The sequence below is a fragment of the Bidens hawaiensis genome, unplaced genomic scaffold (assembly GCF_021521415.1).
Source record: "Bidens hawaiensis isolate Kalapana, Puna unplaced genomic scaffold, B.hawaiensis_p1.1 tig00034242_1, whole genome shotgun sequence".
Lineage (NCBI taxonomy): Eukaryota > Viridiplantae > Streptophyta > Magnoliopsida > Asterales > Asteraceae > Bidens > Bidens hawaiensis.
In genome coordinates, this window is record NW_027495918.1 from 78,049 (window position 1) to 96,062 (window position 18,014).

At 41.7% G+C, this 18,014-nt stretch overlaps 1 pseudogene; it reads left to right on the forward strand.

The window, feature by feature from the left end:
* Nucleotides 1–16,730: 16,730 nt before the first annotated feature.
* On the forward strand, nt 16,731–17,174 carry LOC143585965 (bZIP transcription factor 44 pseudogene; annotated as a pseudogene).
* The last annotated feature ends 840 nt before the right edge of the window (nt 17,175–18,014 follow it).

Here is an 18,014-nt window from a genome sequence, read left to right on the forward strand (position 1 = left end):
GTTATCCTTTGATGATCATACCATTTGGGGTATTTATAGCCGAAGGTAGGTTTCCAAGGAGGTATGGCCGGCTGCAACAGTGTTCCTGTTCATCAACAGTAGCCTACGCACGTGCCCTGCTGGTAGTTGGTGGGTAGGCAGCGGCTGATAGCGACCAGGCCTGCTGTATACTATTCCCTTTCCACCAACTGCCGGCTACACACGTGGTATGACAGTAGTTGGTGAGTAGGCAGCGGCTTAATAGTGATACAGTACAGGAGCATGCTGCTCGCCATACTGTATCAGTGAGCTGTCGTATCCCTGATCAGATCTTTCGCCCATACCTCGTCAGGTACAGTGAAAGGTCCTTCAGTATAGACTGGCTTATTTGGGCGGGAGTATTCCCCCTCCCGCCTCTGTGCGGGATTGCTCCCGGCTTTGCTCATTCCTTCAGGTGACACTGAATGATCGAGAGCTAAGTACCTAGTGCGTGTAGCCATGCTGCGCGGGTGGCCTTCCCTCATGGCTTGTATCCGAGGCTGCGGGAACAGGCGGAGTCCTTCACCATGGGAGGCATTTCCTGCGGGACCAGCTTGCATACTGCGCGTAAGGACGTCACTTCTCTGAGCATGGTTGGTCCTGCGGATCCAGTTGGTCTCTGCGCAGACGTCCCTGTTTAAGTTGAGTCTTGCGGGTCCAACTGGGCTCTGCTGGGACCTACCTCTTCAAGTCCCCCCAGTCCAATGTTCTTCTCATGCGTGTTTAATAAAGTGAGGTGAACTTTTGGACTTAAGCAAAGGGTTTTGAAAAGGGTTTTGTAAGGTTTTCCATGGGAAGTCCTTGTCACTTGCAGAAATGCCCGAGTTTCCTGCTTGGTCTTTGGGTATGATGCGGGTAGGTCTGTAACCTCCTCGCAAGTCAGGAGCATTGAGTCCCAGTTGTGTGGATTCTCCATGAGGTTTTGGTAGTTTTGAACATAGTGATCAATTATGTTAAAACCACCAATTCCATCCTGGCGCTTCAAACAACGTAGTTCTCAATGTTCCCGCTATGCGGGGATGTTATTTCCGTTTCCGCAAGCATTGCCCAGAAGATCCTTCCTGGTTTCAATTCCCAGCGGAGCGCTAGGTATGTGAAGGGTTTTGCCTTAACACTGTACCAGCGCTCGTCTTACGGTTACTTTACTTCCAAGGTATTCCTAGCGTCAATTCCCGGCAGGTGCTAGGTACGTGAAGGGTTTTGCCTTTACACTGTATCCGCGCCTGTCTTATAGTTACTTGGTTGCCGAGGAATATTTGGCTTCAATTCCCTGCGGGTGCTAGGTACGTGAAGGGTTTTGCCTTTACACTGTACCCGCATTCGTCTAACGGTTACTTGTTCGCCAGGGTTTACTTGGCTTCAATTCCCTGCGGGTGCTAGGTATGTGAAGGGTTTTGCCTTTACACTGTACCCGCATCCGTCTAACGGTTACTTGTTTGCCAAGGTTTTGGCTTCAATTCCCTGCGGGTGCTAGGTATGTGAAGGGTTTTGCCTTTACACTGTACCCGCATTCGTCTAACGGTTACTTGTTCGCCAGGGTTTACTTGGCTTTAATTCCCTGCGGGTGCTAGGTATGTGAAGGGTTTTGCCTTTACACTGTACCCGCATCCGTCTAACGGTTACTTGTTTGCCAAGGTTTACTTGGCTTCAATTCCCTGCGGGTGCTAGGTATGTGGAGGGTTTTGCCTTTACACTGTGCCCGCATCCGTCTAACGGTTACTTGTTTGCCAAGGGGTAAGGGGTATTTTCCCGCTTACTTTTTAATATTTTTTAAATTTTGAATTTTGAAATTCGAAGAGTTGGTGGAAAGATAAGAACAGTCCAAACCTCTGAAACGTCGTGTGACGGTTTCTTCTGACTGTGTCAGGACGTGCAGGAAGTTATGGTGACGTGACAGAACATGGTCATTCCAGTCGCTTTTTCAGGCGCGTGGGCGTGATTTTTCGGGCGCGTGGCCGCGAAATTACTGGCACACGTCCTTTCAACAGCTGTTGCCAGCCTGCTTTTTGCCACGTGTCATAGTTTCATTGCACCTTTGATTTCTCTCTCCTCCGCATTAAATTCACCGCATTAATTGCGATTACTATATAAAGGGGAAGAGGGTTATTTGTAATTCACACTTTCACCTTTCTTCTTCTTCTTCTTAGTGATTTCCGGCAAATACTCCCCTTTTTCAGGCAAGCATTTTCCCGAAATCACTTCTCTTTCTGCAAAAATGTCTTCTCATGATGCCGACGATCAGAAGACTGCTGGCGAGTGCCAGTGTTCTCTTCCTGTCGATCTGTACCAGTATATCGTCAGGAAGTTCATGCTCGAGTCTCTCGAGCCTGAGTTTCCTGAACCCCACCATACTGTGTACGATGCCCCTAGTGGCAAGATCGGGGTTTATGCTGCATTCTTTGTCTACGGGAACCTTAGGTTCCCGTTGACAAAGTTTGTGTACCGTGTCCTTGAGAGGCACAGCGTTCATTTGACCGAGCTGCACCCCATGGCGATCGCCAAGATTCGTCATTTTGAGTGGGTGTGCCGGATTCTGGGCATCGAGCCCCATGTGGACCGCCTGATGACCTTCTACACTTGGAGGTGCATCCAGGGGTGGTACAGTCTTACAACCCGGATTAAGGGTTTAAAGATTTGTACCACCGAGCGGAGTCTTCGCTCGTGGAGAAGAGAGTTCTTCTTCATATCCGCTCGCGCCATTCCCATTGCCATGAAGTTCAAGAACGGCCAGGCACTTCAGAGCCTTCACGCCCTCAACTACGAGGAGGCGGAATGGTTCTCGAAGATATCCCGGGTCCAATCCCCGGTTTTCCGTTTTCCGGAGTCAGCGATGGTAATGCTGGGGATGAGCCGAGTGTGGAAGGCGGCGAATGCGCAGAAGGTTCCGATTGTCCTTGAATATGGTTCGAACTCTGTCCCTTATGGTATGTCTTGTTTCTTTTTGTTGATTTTGACTTTTTTCTAACTTTCCTGTTTATTTCAGAGGGGAACGACCTACAGTCGCTCCTGAATCCGCGGGAGGAAGATGGTCCCGCACGGATGGGTACTCGTGCTCTGGACGAGAACGAGTTGCCCATCCTAGAGCAAACTGCGTGTCGGTTCGTGGAGGTTTACCCGCCGGGCCAAGAGATCCTGAGCCACCGACGGCCTGGTAAGCCTATCTTCTACCCTGAACCCCTCAATGCTGTGCCTGCTGCTGGAGTTCTTGACATTTCTTCTTCTGAGGAATCCGCAGAAGGTCCTCCGTTGGTGCGGAAGAAAAAGACTGCTGCCGGCGTGAAGGGGAAGGAGAAGGCCACAGCTGATCCAGTGGTTCTATCTGACACGGAGTCAGATAGTGAAGAGGTGGCGGGGAAGCCCGGTGGTGAGAAGACCACTGCGACCGTTACCTCCGGAGAACCAACGAAGACGACGGTGACCGGTACCAAGAGGCCGGCTCCATCGGGTTCCTCCCCGCCCGTCCGTACGTTCAGGGTCAAGAAAACCCGTAAGTATAATCATAATGCCTTTGTAGATTTGTCAATAATTTTCTTTTAACACTTTCTTCTTTGTGCAGGCGTGGATGTTGACGCAATCCTGGGTGAAACGCAGGGGAGTACTTCCTTGCCAATGATGGTAGGCTCGGTCAGCCTTCCTGAGGCGTCGACCCAGTCGCCTGCGCCTGCATCCGCTGGTCCAGTTGGTCGTTCCGTCGAGCCAACTGTTCCGGCCGAGATGACGTCACCGCCGGCCGTGAGTGCGATTTTTACAGCATCCTTCACGGAACCGGCGGTTACTGCTGCTTTTAAGGAGGCGGCGACCGCGGCGGAGACAACGACGGCGACCACGGCGGCTGCCACCATGCCTGCGCCACCGGCACCAATGTCCGGACCATCAGGTACGCGCAGGGCTTCACGCCGATCTTTGCCACCTTCCCGTCTGCCTGACCTGTTGGATGGATTTCCTTTAGGTTCAGGTGATGGGTTTGGCGGCTATCGGCCTGTCATTGACCCTACAGGTGCGTAGGGTTCCTTTCTTTTTCCCTTATGTTTTTCATCATCTTTTCCTTACTGCTTTTGTTTCTTTTGCAGTGTCGGATTCCAATGAAGTGTATGTTCCTCGATGGAACATACGCCGAGGAACAACCCTTCGCACACCCGTGGAGTGCGTGGACTGGGTTCGCCACGCTGCTCCTCCGGGCGCGTTGGGGGAAGCCATGGTTAGCTACCAGGAGGGTAGGCTAACTAATGAGCTTCGGGTTCTCCAGGCCCGGATGCAGCCGCGCGTCGAGCTGCTTTGTCGTGAAAACGACAAGTTGAAAGCAGCTCATGCCAAGGACATATCTGAGGCGCGTGCTCTTCGGGAGGAGAACCAACAGCTGGCGGCAGCTGCCGCCGACAAGGAGAAGGCCTTCAAGGCCCGCGAGGTTGAAGTTCAGGCGCGACTCGAGGCCCGCTCCAAGGCTGCCCAAGCTGTGAATGAACAGCTTCGGTTGGCCAGGGAGACTGCGCGAAACGCAACCGAGAGGGCTGCCAAGGCTGAAGCCGTTGCTGAGCCTTTGCGTGTGGAGAATGAGGAGCTCAAGGCCAAATTAGAGGCTCTCCAACGCGCTCATGATGCCTTGGCAATGGAAGATGCCAAGAAACTCCAGGAAATCCTGGACCAAAGGGGGGTGCTTGACCAGACCCAGCGGAAGCTTAAGGGCGTCGAAGAGGCTGCCGCTAAGGAAGTTTTACTTGCCAACCTTAACAAGAGCGAAGCCGAACGTGGGACATCTGCCCCGATCCGACCCGACCCAGGTACCCGTTTCTCTGACCCGATCTCTCTTTTATTATTTAATATTTATACTTATATTTTACTTTTAATAATAATATATATTTTCCTTCCCGCCTCTCTCTCTCTTTCTTTCCGCCGTCCCGTCCCTCTTCCTTCTCTCTTTCCGCCTTCTTTTCCCTCTTGTCGCCGCCCCGCCCTTACGCCTTGTTTCCCTCCTCTTTGCTTGTCCTTTGGTTCTTCCCGCCTAAGGATGTCTGCAGCTCCACGCGCCAGACTCCTTACATGGAAGCCTGCGTGAAGACATCTTGTTCCTGCGATGCGTGAAGAGAACTCTTCTCGCAGCGCGCTAAGAATGCATGTTCTTCCCGCAATGCGCTAAGAATGTATGTTCTTCCCGCGATGCGCTTAGAATTCTTGTTCTTCATGCAGCACGCTAAGGATTTGTGATTCTTCCCGCAGTACGCTAAGGATTGTTGTGCCAGCCTTCGCGCTCGCGCACTCAGCCTTCCCGCGCTTAACCCTTGTATCTTCTGTTTAATCTAGCCGTTTGCTTTTGTGTTGTCTTATCTTCTGTGCTGTTGACCTAACCTATCTAATGTCTGAATAGTTACTTTCGGCGCAGCATGCGTACCAACCCCCATTGGTTGGTAGAAAAAGTGACTGACATTATCTTTTGAGATCTGCTTTTGCCAAGCTTTATCCAGTACCTTTATCTGATCCGCCCATGCTTTTTTTACTGTTCCCTGACAGCTTTATCTTGCCCCCTGCAGCTGCCATATCTTTTAATATCTTTTGCTTTTGGAATCTTTTGCTTTTTGAGATCTTTTCCCCTTTTCTAGGGATTATGTCTCCTAGGGTTTTTCTATAAATAATAATAATATTTCATAACACATCACACACAAAACACTTAATCTCTCCTGTTCTCTTGCTCCTTGCTCTCTCTGCCGTCTTCCTCTCTGCCTCCGTCTTCCTCCTTGTTCTTCCTGCTTTTCCGGTAATATATATTATATATAATAGTTTACTTATTAATTATGCTAACTTATAATCAAGACTTAAAACCAATCGTTAAAACAATAATCTTTAATTATAGGTTAACTTTGCTTGTTTAAAAGTTGGTTCTTGCTTTATCTATCACTGCATCGTTTATCAAGTGAGTTATCTCGTATCTAATCCCTTTTTATTTTAAATGCTTTGGGATGTTCATGTGTTCATACAAAACTTGAGTCTTAAATTTGTTTATGAACTTTAGTCGCGCAGTATCCCATGTGTTGAGGACGTTTACTTGGCTGTTTATTTGTATGTGTGTATCATTAACCGCTTTGTTCGGCCTATTCCGCAGTTCCGTTGGTACCATTAGTTGAACACGGGAGACCTATCGTTTACGGTTTTCTTTGTTTACACTTGCACAGATGTTTTCTCGTTTTTATGCTCAATTGGGAGCATGGATTGAACTATGATCTATGAACTATCTTAGGCTTGATCACAATCTGATTACACCCTTGTTAAACTCTAGACATACACGTGTTGCGCGCAGATTTACTGTGATTATCTATGATTATCTATTAAACTTGATTTCTCACCAACACGCAAGTGTTTGACGTTTATTTTAACACATGTTCAGGTTTGCAGTAGCTGTTTTGGAGCTTGTGGACACGTAGGACGTTTTTACTTTTGGACCTAGAATTAAAATGTATCAAGACAAGTTAATGTTGTTTGAATGTTATAATTTATAATATATTGATTTATGTTTAATTTATGTTCTTTATTTTCCCCGCTGCGCGTGCGCGATAAAATGTGTATTAATAAATATTGACACCAATAGTGTCACGAGTAATGAAACAATATGTGGCGCCCCGATGTATAATCCGCCTTTGGTCGGGGTGTTACAGAACGCGCCCATACCGAAGCTCAAGCTGCCCTCCGATGGCTTCTTCGAGAAGCGTTGCCTCAGGTATGTTTAGATTTATCTTTACGCATTTCTTTTGTAAGAAAAGGTTCTAATACTTGTGTTTTCTTTGTAGGTTGTGCGTCGGGTCTTTTCAGAGACCTCTTACGATGATGCTATGACCGCAGCCCTCAACGCTTCTCATGATGATGGGGAAAAGGCCGGCTTCATGCTTGGTCTAGGGTTTGTTGAGAAAGGCGTCCCGCCTTCCAACTTCCCTTTGTTCAATGTGGATACTGAAGCCATTTATGACCAAGCATTGAACCAATACGCCGCCTTCCCGCATCCAGTGGTGGAGAAGGTGGACGAAGTAGCTGCTGCTGATGATGGGTTAGCTGTCCTCAAAGCGTTCCTCGAACCACCCCGTTCTGACGGAGCGGGTCCAAGTGGTAGCGGCCCTGAGGCTTGATCCTGAAGATCCCTTCCCATTGCTAAGACTTGTATAGTTTTTTATTTTTTCTTTTAGGCGGGTAGTTACCCGGCCATTCTTGTAATATATTCTTGAAATATTAATCTTTTTGCGTATAAGATTGTTATTTCCTTCTTTGGGTTCCTTGCTTTATAAACTTATGACTTGCATACTTAGTTTAAATTAGCAATTTTCCAAGTGTTTAGAATAAGAACCTTTGAACGTGGTTGATAGTGGGTTAAAGTTTCGCTTCCTCCTTCGTGATTGTGCGGGTAGAACCGTCACTTGCACTTGGTAGGATGGCTAAACTTTAACTTTTATCTAACCTGCGTGCTGGTTTTTCTTACTTTCTGAGGATAAGTTAACCTTTGAACGTGGTTGATAATAGGTGTGAAGTTTTGCTTCCTCTTTCGTGATTGTGCGGGTAGAACCGTCACTTGCACTTAGTAGGATGGCAAAACTTTACCCTTATCTGACCTGCGTGTAGGTTTTTCTTACCTTTTGAGGATAAGTTAACCTTTGAACGTGGTTGATAATAGGTGTGAAGTTTTGCTTCCTCTTTCGTGATTGTGCGGGTAGAACCGTCACTTGCACTTAGTAGGATGGCAAAACTTTACCCTTATCTGACCTGCGTGTAGGTTTTTCTTACCTTTATAAGAATTTTGTTTTGAACCGTTCGACGCGCGGTTGTCGATAGGTTAGTGTTCATTTTCCTTTCATGATTCATGCGGATAGACCGGCACTTTCATTTAATGGAATAATTGAACTCCTTCAACTGACCTGCGTGAAAGTTTGCCACGTTATTGGGTTCGTGCGGGTAAGACCGCTTTCCCACGCAACGACTTCACGTAATGTGAATGCCGTCACCAGTGTTGGATAGTTTTAACCGTTCGACGCGCGGTTGTTGATAGGTTATTATTCAGTTTCCTTAATGATTCATGCGGATAGACCGGCACTTTAATTTTTGGGTGCTGAACTTTTTTTTTTCCCCTTCAACTGACCTGCGTGAAGGTTTGTCACGTTATTGGGTTCGGGCGGGTAGGACCGCCTTCCCATGCAATGACTTCACGTAATTATGCGGTGAAAACCGGCATATTAGTGTCCAGAAAAGTATTAAATGTAAAATCATCAGCTTCGATATTCTTAAGAGAATCATTTCCATTAGAAGTGGCTCTTGGCCTTTTCTTTACAAATTGGAATTGATTTACATGCAAACTGTGTAAATGAGCTCCCTTCCTTGTCGGGATGGGAGTGCCATCGAGCCGATACGCACCTGGTTCGGGATCTCGTTCTTTACGCAGCATGTAGTCTCGATTTTGAAGCTGGAATTGATTCGTGTTTTCCCCAGCTGGGGTTCTATACACACCCGCCTGCTCAGCCTTTATTACGCCACGAGGTGCGCGAGCGTCCCATCTCTGACAAATGCTTCGACCATATCTTTTACATCTATGCATTCTTCAGTGTTGTGGCCCTTTGTCTTGTGAAAGTCACAGTATTTGCTCCGATCTGCATCGTGACGATGTCGGATTATTGGCGGTTTTGGCCATGGGAGCCCTTCAGTGGCGAATATCTCAGTGACGCTTTTGGTGAGTGGCGTCCATCTGGAGTTCCGGTGCGACTGTACATTATCCCTTCCGCCCAACCGATTTTGCAAGCCGGATGAGGTGTCAAAGTTTACCCTTGACTGCCAGATGCCTAGCTTTCGTTTTTTATTTAATCGGGCGGTGAGGACGTTGTCTTCTCTCGTCCTCTGGGTGTAGAGGTTTGTGCTCTGTGGGAGATCTCTACCCAGTTGTTTCTCTGTTTCCGCATAGCGTTTTGCTGCTGTCATGATGCCATCCCATGTGGATGGCATGCCATCTTTACCCGTTAGGGTGCGGATGAGCTCTGGGTCATGTGCGCCCTGGATGAAGGCAGCGCGAACAAGATCTTCACTGATATTGCCCAAACTTAGCTTCTTTGAGTTGAAGCGAGTGATGAAGTTTGGCAGAGATTCGTCCTCCTCTCGTATGCATTTGAGGATTGTCCATTGCTCCTCGGTATACTTCCGTTGCTGGCTGAAGTGTTGGCTAAACTTCTGTTGGAAGTCTGCCCAGTCGTAGATGTGGTTGACCGGTAGACGATCGAACCATGCTCTAGCAGCCCCAACCAGCGTCATTTGGAACATGTAACACCACGTGGGTTCCGTCCAATTGCTGACGGTTGCCCCTGCTATGAACCTGTTCAAATGATCGTCTGGATCAGATATACCGTCATATGTGCCTATGTTGGGCATTTGTTTGGCACTCTTTGGGGCGATTGCCTCAGCAATGTCCCTCGCAAATTTGGACGTTCCTGCATTTGCAACGTTTGGTCTGAACGTTTTAGAGAAGTCTCGTGGACTTCCACCTGTGCTTTTTGGTTTGAAGGCTTGTCCAAAATGCCTTTTCGGTTGGGATTCCGTTTCCTTATGCTTCCCTTTTGCCCTATGGCGAGGGTTCGCGTCGGAGTCGGATTCCTCCGAGTCATCCTCCCAGTATTCGAATTCGTCGGCCTGTTGCACGGAACGCAAGCGTTCGTCCAACTCAGCCTGGAATTCCTTTTGTCGTGCCTCCGCCCATGCCTTAACTTCATCGAGAGTTTGGCGGGGGAGTCTTCGTTTCTCAACCTGGGTATCAGTGGATCCCAGTAGGCGATCATTTACTGCACTTGCCCCTGCTTTGGTAAGTGGGGTAGTGTTCGTAAAATTTACTTCGCTTGCCCCGGCTTCGGTAGCCGGGGTAGTGTTTGTAAAAACTGTGTTGCCGGTATTCCCCCTAGTAGCAGGGGTTATGGTTACCGGAATTTCTCTAACCATCTTTGCAGAAGTTTGAAAAAACTGGAGAAAAATAAAGTTCTAGCTTTATGCACGGATGGCGCCAATGAAGAAACACTAACCGGACCCCGGGCAGATTACTGGTAACCTGGGGGTTGGATAGCTGTTTCCCACGAGGGGTTAGACCCTTGGAAGATGGTTCTTCTGATAACCTGCAAAACAGACACCGTGAGCTCGTCACTGAGAAGGGGGGGGGGGTTCCTCCTTGTGACCACCCTCCGGCGTGAGAATCAGACTAGATTGCTCTTTAAATATAAAAGTATATTAAGAGATTGCTAGAGCAGATATCAGGTATAATATGATGATAATGTAGTAAGATATGTTATCCTTTGATGATCATACCATTTGGGGTATTTATAGCCGAAGGTAGGTTTCCAAGGAGGTATGGCCGGCTGCAACAGTGTTCCTGTTCATCAACAGTAGCCTACGCACGTGCCCTGCTGGTAGTTGGTGGGTAGGCAGCGGCTGATAGCGACCAGGCCTGCTGTATACTATTCCCTTTCCACCAACTGCCGGCTACACACGTGGTATGACAGTAGTTGGTGAGTAGGCAGCGGCTTAATAGTGATACAGTACAGGAGCATGCTGCTCGCCATACTGTATCAGTGAGCTGTCGTATCCCTGATCAGATCTTTCGCCCATACCTCGTCAGGTACAGTGAAAGGTCCTTCAGTATAGACTGGCTTATTTGGGCGGGAGTATTCCCCCTCCCGCCTCTGTGCGGGATTGCTCCCGGCTTTGCTCATTCCTTCAGGTGACACTGAATGATCGAGAGCTAAGTACCTAGTGCGTGTAGCCATGCTGCGCGGGTGGCCTTCCCTCATGGCTTGTATCCGAGGCTGCGGGAACAGGCGGAGTCCTTCACCATGGGAGGCATTTCCTGCGGGACCAGCTTGCATACTGCGCGTAAGGACGTCACTTCTCTGAGCATGGTTGGTCCTGCGGATCCAGTTGGTCTCTGCGCAGACGTCCCTGTTTAAGTTGAGTCTTGCGGGTCCAACTGGGCTCTGCTGGGACCTACCTCTTCACACCACTAATCGATTTATTGTATAGAAATATGCATGCTTTATTTTGCATATGCTTTATTTCGGAACTATAAGGTGAGTATAGATGAAAACTACACAATTGGAAAGAACCATTTAACTACCAACTTAAAACCATTTACTTTATTTTTAAAAATATATATAAGACAATGGAGGTGCGGTGGTATGGTCCATGGGATGTGGAATATGCTACATGAACGCCACCTCATTTTCATATTATTTTCAGACGAAGCCAAAAAAAATGGGGCGTGGTTTCACTTTCCACATGTGCCACACCATTTATGTTTTAATGAACATTTAATTAATTAAATTTTATTAACAATTATTAAACATTTTTTTAACTTTAATTAATAAAAATACGTAACATAAATTTTAAAATACTACATAATATAATTTTAAAGTATATTTAAATATTTAAAAGTACTAGCAAACCAAGGTAAAGTAAAACTACAACCTGCTAGTCGTCCGATCGGGTGTGTTGGGCATCCTTTTTTTGAACCACTTACTGCCCACGTTAAACTATGTAGAAAAATATCCCAGACTAATACAAGTTTGAAAACTTGGTTGTATTCCTTGAAGTATGCCTTTTGTGACTCATTTTGGATCTTGTGGTCGTTTTGTCTATATTTGCTGTTGATGAATTTATTATTATACATATATAACGAAACACCTTGATGTATTTAAGAGCATATACATGTAAATCAAACAATTTTTAAAAATAAGTTTTAAACGTATAATATTTTATTTGAATCCATATATGTATAACTTTGTTGAATTTTTGAATATAAATTATATAAGGTGAAAAAAAATAATACTTCAAGACTAAGGCAAGGCGAGTGACAAGGCGAATGTACATCACGTGTTCACCTGCACTAGTTGCAGTTAGAGGGAGGGACAAATTGTCACAACTTACCATAAGTATCAAAGATTGCATAAATTATTAATGCGTGATAAGAATCAAAACTAGTGTGCACACATAATATCATATCTAAAACATAGTACTTTGAATTAATCATTTTATATATAATAGTATCGTGTAAATATATAACTAATAAATTAAACAAAACTTATACAAATAAAAGACCGGTTTAGTATCAAAAGCCTGGTCATATAGAGTAAGTTCGGGTTCAAACTCGTTTTTTTTAATAGAGCCGCAAGCTCAAGTTTGAGCTCGACTCAATTCTAGCTTTTAACAAGCTAATCTTTAGTAGTTACTAGCTTCTTAGCTTGCTTACGCCCCACCTGGTTACTCACATATATATTTTTTTTGATAGACCTACAAAAAGGGTATCATTGTATTAAATCAAAGATGCTACAATATAATAGCAACATCATATTACACCCAAACACCTGAATAGATATGCCATGGTGACATATATATGTAACCCCGTTTGCATAATAAAATTAAAACCCCTCCAACTCTCGCAAGTTAAACTCATATTCTTTGATCTATTTTTCACTCACAAGAAGCGCAATGCTTTTATTTCACCAATGACCCTATAAATATTGATCGTCTTCCTTTCAAATACCAATGAATTCCTTGCCCTCCACAAGCACCAAATCGTCATAAGAAATACCGTACGAGACATTTTTGCTTTCCGTGGAGGTAACGAGGAAAAGTTATGCAAGTCCAACACGCCTCTAGTTGAACCCACATAGATTGGAGGCACCTTGCACCACATAGAAATGATGTTCCATGTCGATTGCGCGAATTGACATGACACAATCAAATGTTCCGCCGACTCAACCTCCTCTTCACAAATAAAAAGTTAAAAACCTGATTACACATCTTCTTAAATAAAAAGACATGCGCCCATAAAATCAAACACCATCTATGCAGAAGAACAAACAGAATTTTCGAGCTAAAATATATTTTAAAAACTTATTTGTTCTTTTAGTAAAAATAGAATTATACAAAGATATTTTCTTTACCGATATCTTAAGTCGATCTCAGTTTCAGCTTTTTTAAACATGTTTTTTAGTGAAGATTTCCCCCTTTACTTTTATTTAGGGATTCTTGCCGTGGGACCGTCGAGGTAGGAAACATCGTGGAGGAAAAAGATTCTAACCAAGTAAAAATATTTAAATTCATGTATGTTTAAACTCTTCCTGTCAAAAAAATTTCTTTTTAAGGAATACTATATATATATTTTTTTCAAAATTTTGTTTACAGATTTATTACTACTTTATTTCGTGCGTGTGTATATATATATATGGTAAAGTTAAAATAAAAACCTTACTTAAGTTGTGAAAACTCTATAAACCCATTCTCAACCACATGTTTTTAATTAAAGTTTGAAACTTGTGACCCACAATTAAAGTTAATAAAAAATATAAATATAACTTTTTCTCTCTTCTGAAAACATATATAAAAATTAGTAAAAAAATGTTAAAAAATAGCAAAACATTTTTTTTTAGTTTTCGATTTTTGTATTAAATGTTACAACATATATTACGTGTGTAACAAAAAAAAAACAAAACGATGTTACATAGAGTTTTCACAACTCAAGTGGGTTTTCATTTTATACTTCTCCTATATATATGTGTGTGTGTGTATTTTAGAGATCATTCTTTATTAGTATTGTAGACCATGACGGATTTAGAAGAACCTTTGAGGTTTGGTACGAGTTAATTTTTTTTAACACTAAAAATGTACTTTGCTAAAAGAGTTGAGGGTTGCACGACAACCATTCAACCTATCCTAAATCTGCCCATGATTGTAGATGTAGATGGTTTTTATATTTTAGTATAAATTAGGTGTGTTTAAAGCTCAAACTTTTAATGATATTATTTCATGGCATTCCCACTTTAATAAAGTGGTTAAGATGTGAAATCTGATCAATTGTTCAATCCTTGTAGCGTAACAATTTACCGTTAAAAAAATGACGTTATTTGATGTTTAAATGATCTGGCCAATAAACCAATAAAATGAATGTTTTGATAAATATCAATTTATCATCAGAACATTTCTGGCGGCATACTATATTTATTACAATTTAACTAAAGTTTAATTAGCTTGTTTATTGTAATCAACCAACTTTTTTTTTATAATATTTCAATAATGAAATTTTGGTTTCTGCGTATTAAAACACTCTTTTACACGTGAAATGTTGAATGTTATAATAATAACAGGTTACTAAAAGTTTAATTCTCAAAAGTTTCTTCGTGACTCACAAGTAGAACGCTCTTATTAAGTTTGTATATCATTTTCTTGGTATAAAACATTCGATAAGAACGTGAATGTGAATCTAAATCCTTAAATTTTCTTTTTGCTAAATTATTTAAAGCAGTTTTATAACCTGGTTTTATATTTCGACTATAGATATATTTGTATTGAATTAACTTGACTGAAATGACGTTAAAATCAATCTTTAAAAACACACACAAACACATGTACATGTGTATGTGTGTGAAGATTTGGATTTACTGATTGAAATGATATTGAATTCATTAACCAAATTATTCAAATCCTAAACGGATCAATTACCAATATCTAAATACCAACACATCGATTATAGGTTCAATTTAGATAATAATCAAAGCATGCAGACTCATATTTACGTTAAACCATATCATATAAAATGTATGTGTATATAGTGTACACTAGTGTGAAGCATTAAGACTGAATATTTTGGAACGAGGTTAGTTAGCGAAAAGTCACATCACTCTCATGTAGCTAAGGATGATTAACTAACTAACCTATTAAATGGTTGCAATGGTTCGATAAAAATGTGAGTGAGGTATTTTAATTAGTGATTTATAGTTGGTCCCACCATCAATGCCCTTCATCCGTTTACTTTGATGGCGCCTAGGGGTTCATCATCCTCAATGGCACCCCCATTACTTCATATGTAATGATGTTTGGCACCCAAAAATGTGAGTGGGTTGTTTTGCTTGGTTGGATTTGTAGTTGGTCCAACCATCAATGCCCTTCATCCCTTTATTTCGATGGTGCCAAGGGGTGCATCATCCTCAATGACGCCCCCATTACTTCATATGTAATGTTGTTTGGCCCTGAAAAATGTGAGCGGGTTATTTTAATTGGTTGAATTTAAAGTTGGTTTGACCATCAATGCCTTTAAATCTTCAATGACGTCTAAGGGTCTCAATGGCGCCCCCATTACTACATATGTAATGATATGTTTGGCCATCAAAAATGATGATGTACACAAGAATTTTCACAACCCCCCCCCCCTCCATAACACATAATCTCATAAATCTATGGTTATCAAATCCCATATCTTAATATAATTCAATAAAAATTTTCTTTAATTTTGGGAAAAATAAGTACTTTTATATAAATTAGTACTATAAAGTTAGCTTTAAAAAAAATAAAGTTAGCTTTTCTTAATCCTTATATAAAGAATTTTAAATTATAATCAATATTATGAAAAAAAAAATCTTTTACATTACAATAAAAACTCCAAAACTTACACGAAGTATGTAGAAATTTCCCTCATTAAGCAAAAACAAACTTTGCTTTTGGCATTTACATTGAAGTAAAGGCAAAGTATACAAGTGATTTTGCCCAATGTACCACTAGTTATTAATCTATACAACTATTTCTTGGGCCGATCTTGACGGTAATCAGTGTTTCGGGCCCCCACATGTCTCCCCCCCATCCCATCTTTCTTTTCCTTCACCTTTTATTCCCTATTTATAAAGTTAAATTAATATTTTATTCATTTATAAAATCTTTTAAAGCTTATTCATCGTATAAAGTAAAAAAGCTTCGTTTTATAAAATTACTTCATAATATATTTTTTACAACAAAAACTCAAATACCCAGCATGACCCTGACAAATAGACCACCTTTCCACTCGATAAACAAAACAAGGTGATCCGGTCCACCCATACAGGATAAACCCACAACTAAGAAAACATCATGGCTCAACCCAAAACAAATTGCTTCATATGAAACTCGAACCCACAACCTCTCACAAATAAATTCAAGACTGCTAACAAAAGATCCCGTCCTGGATCTTGCTTACACTGATTTCCTACCATAACCTTTTCAAAACCACAAAGTGACATAGCATATGCTATACTTTATTACTTTACTTGATTCATTGGTTAGCGGGGTATTAACGAGTACCATGAGTTTTTCTGTAAAATGCTTTTCTAATAATAATAATAATAATAATAATAATAATAATAATAATAATAATACACACATACCTTTTTGTTTTGTTGATGGTGTATGAATTTTTCCTATAAATCCACCCATAATTCTTCCCAAGTCTCTTCCCCCTCTCCTTCTTCTCTTTCTCAGATCCTTAAGATCATCATCATCATCATCATCATCATCATCTTTCTGTTCTTTCATCAATTGTTTTCAATTGATATTCTGCAAAACTCCCAAGTATCTTTTTTCCAATTTGCAATCTATCTCCTGTGTTGTGTTATTATTAAAAATCAACATTAATGTGCAACCTTTTGTTGTTAATGTTTGAAATACATGTCTCAGATTCTAAGTGAATTGTTTCTTTCCGGGTTTATGATCAATTCCACATATAGACGCAGGACACATTTAGTTCAATCATTTTCCGTTGTCTTCCTCTACTGGTTTTATTACATTTCATGATTATTTTTATGCTCTCTTATTTCACTAGACTATTATAATTATTATAAGTCTTAAAACTATATATTTCCATATATAATTAACACTCTAAATAATATTTCATTTGTCACGTTCAAAATATTCTAATGGCTTCCTCTAGCGGTTCTGGTTCTGGTATATTGAGTTCAGGTTCGGAACAAGATCTTCAACAGATAATGGATCAGAGGAAGCGGAATCGGATGATGTCGAATCGTGAATCGGCAAGGCGATCTCGAAAGCGAAAGCAAAAACATCTAGATGATCTGACGAGTCAGGTGAGTCAACTCATAAAAGAGAACAATGAGATGATGTCTAGTGTTAGCATCACCAACCAACTTTATATGAGTGTGGAGGCTGAGAATCATGTGTTAAGAGTCCAGGTGGCAGAGCTGAGCCACCATCTGCAGTCACTGAATGATATTATTTGTTTTATGCATGTGGACGAGCCGTACGGGTGGGGTGGTGAGTTTGTGGACGAGTTTATGAACAACTCAGTGAGTTATTTTTCGGCTAATCAGCCGATTCTGGCTAATGCAAACATGTTCATGTAGTGAATCAGTTGTGAATGTTAAAAGGGGAAATTGGATTTGTTGGTAGGGAAAAAGGTGTAGTCAGTGGTCCAGTTAATGTTATGATGATTAGATGAATAAGGATTTGTGTACAAATGAAGTAGATGAAGATGGTGTGATGGTGTTGGTGTTGGATACAATGAGTTATGATTGTAATGGGGTAGATCTTGTTAGTGATATTTTATGGTTATGATTATGTGTGTTTTTTTAATGAAAATGTGTTGATTTTATTTAAAGCAAATCTAGGAGTGATTGATTGATCATAGATGTAACTATGGCCATGTTTACTTTAAGCATGAAGTTTAATTGAAATAAATGATTCCGTATGAAGTATTTATAGAAGGATATATTCTTTTCCGAATTTAAAATATGTTGCGAAACCTATGATACACTAGTACATAACTACATATTGCATTATAAATAATCGAGGCGGTGAGAGAAAGAGAAAGCGTGACGGTTATAATGCCTTATGTATTACAATCAAAACACCATATATAAGTGTTTATGTGATTTTCATAATTTTAAACATTTTTTTAATTTTCATATGAACTTCTCCCTATTTATTGGCAGTTTTATTTACGCCAAATTAGAAAAAATTGCACATCGTAATCGAATTGAATTCAAAACATGGATTGGAAATTTTAAAATCAAGTTACATCCGTACCGAATATTGTATTTAATTTTCTAAATCCCCCGTCATATGACTTTTAAAATATATAATTGTATTTTATGTTCTCTCTCTCACACACACTACGTTTTTTTGTATTTACTTGTCATTATTTGTTTATTTATCATAGTTATGTTTTTGCTAACAAACGCTAA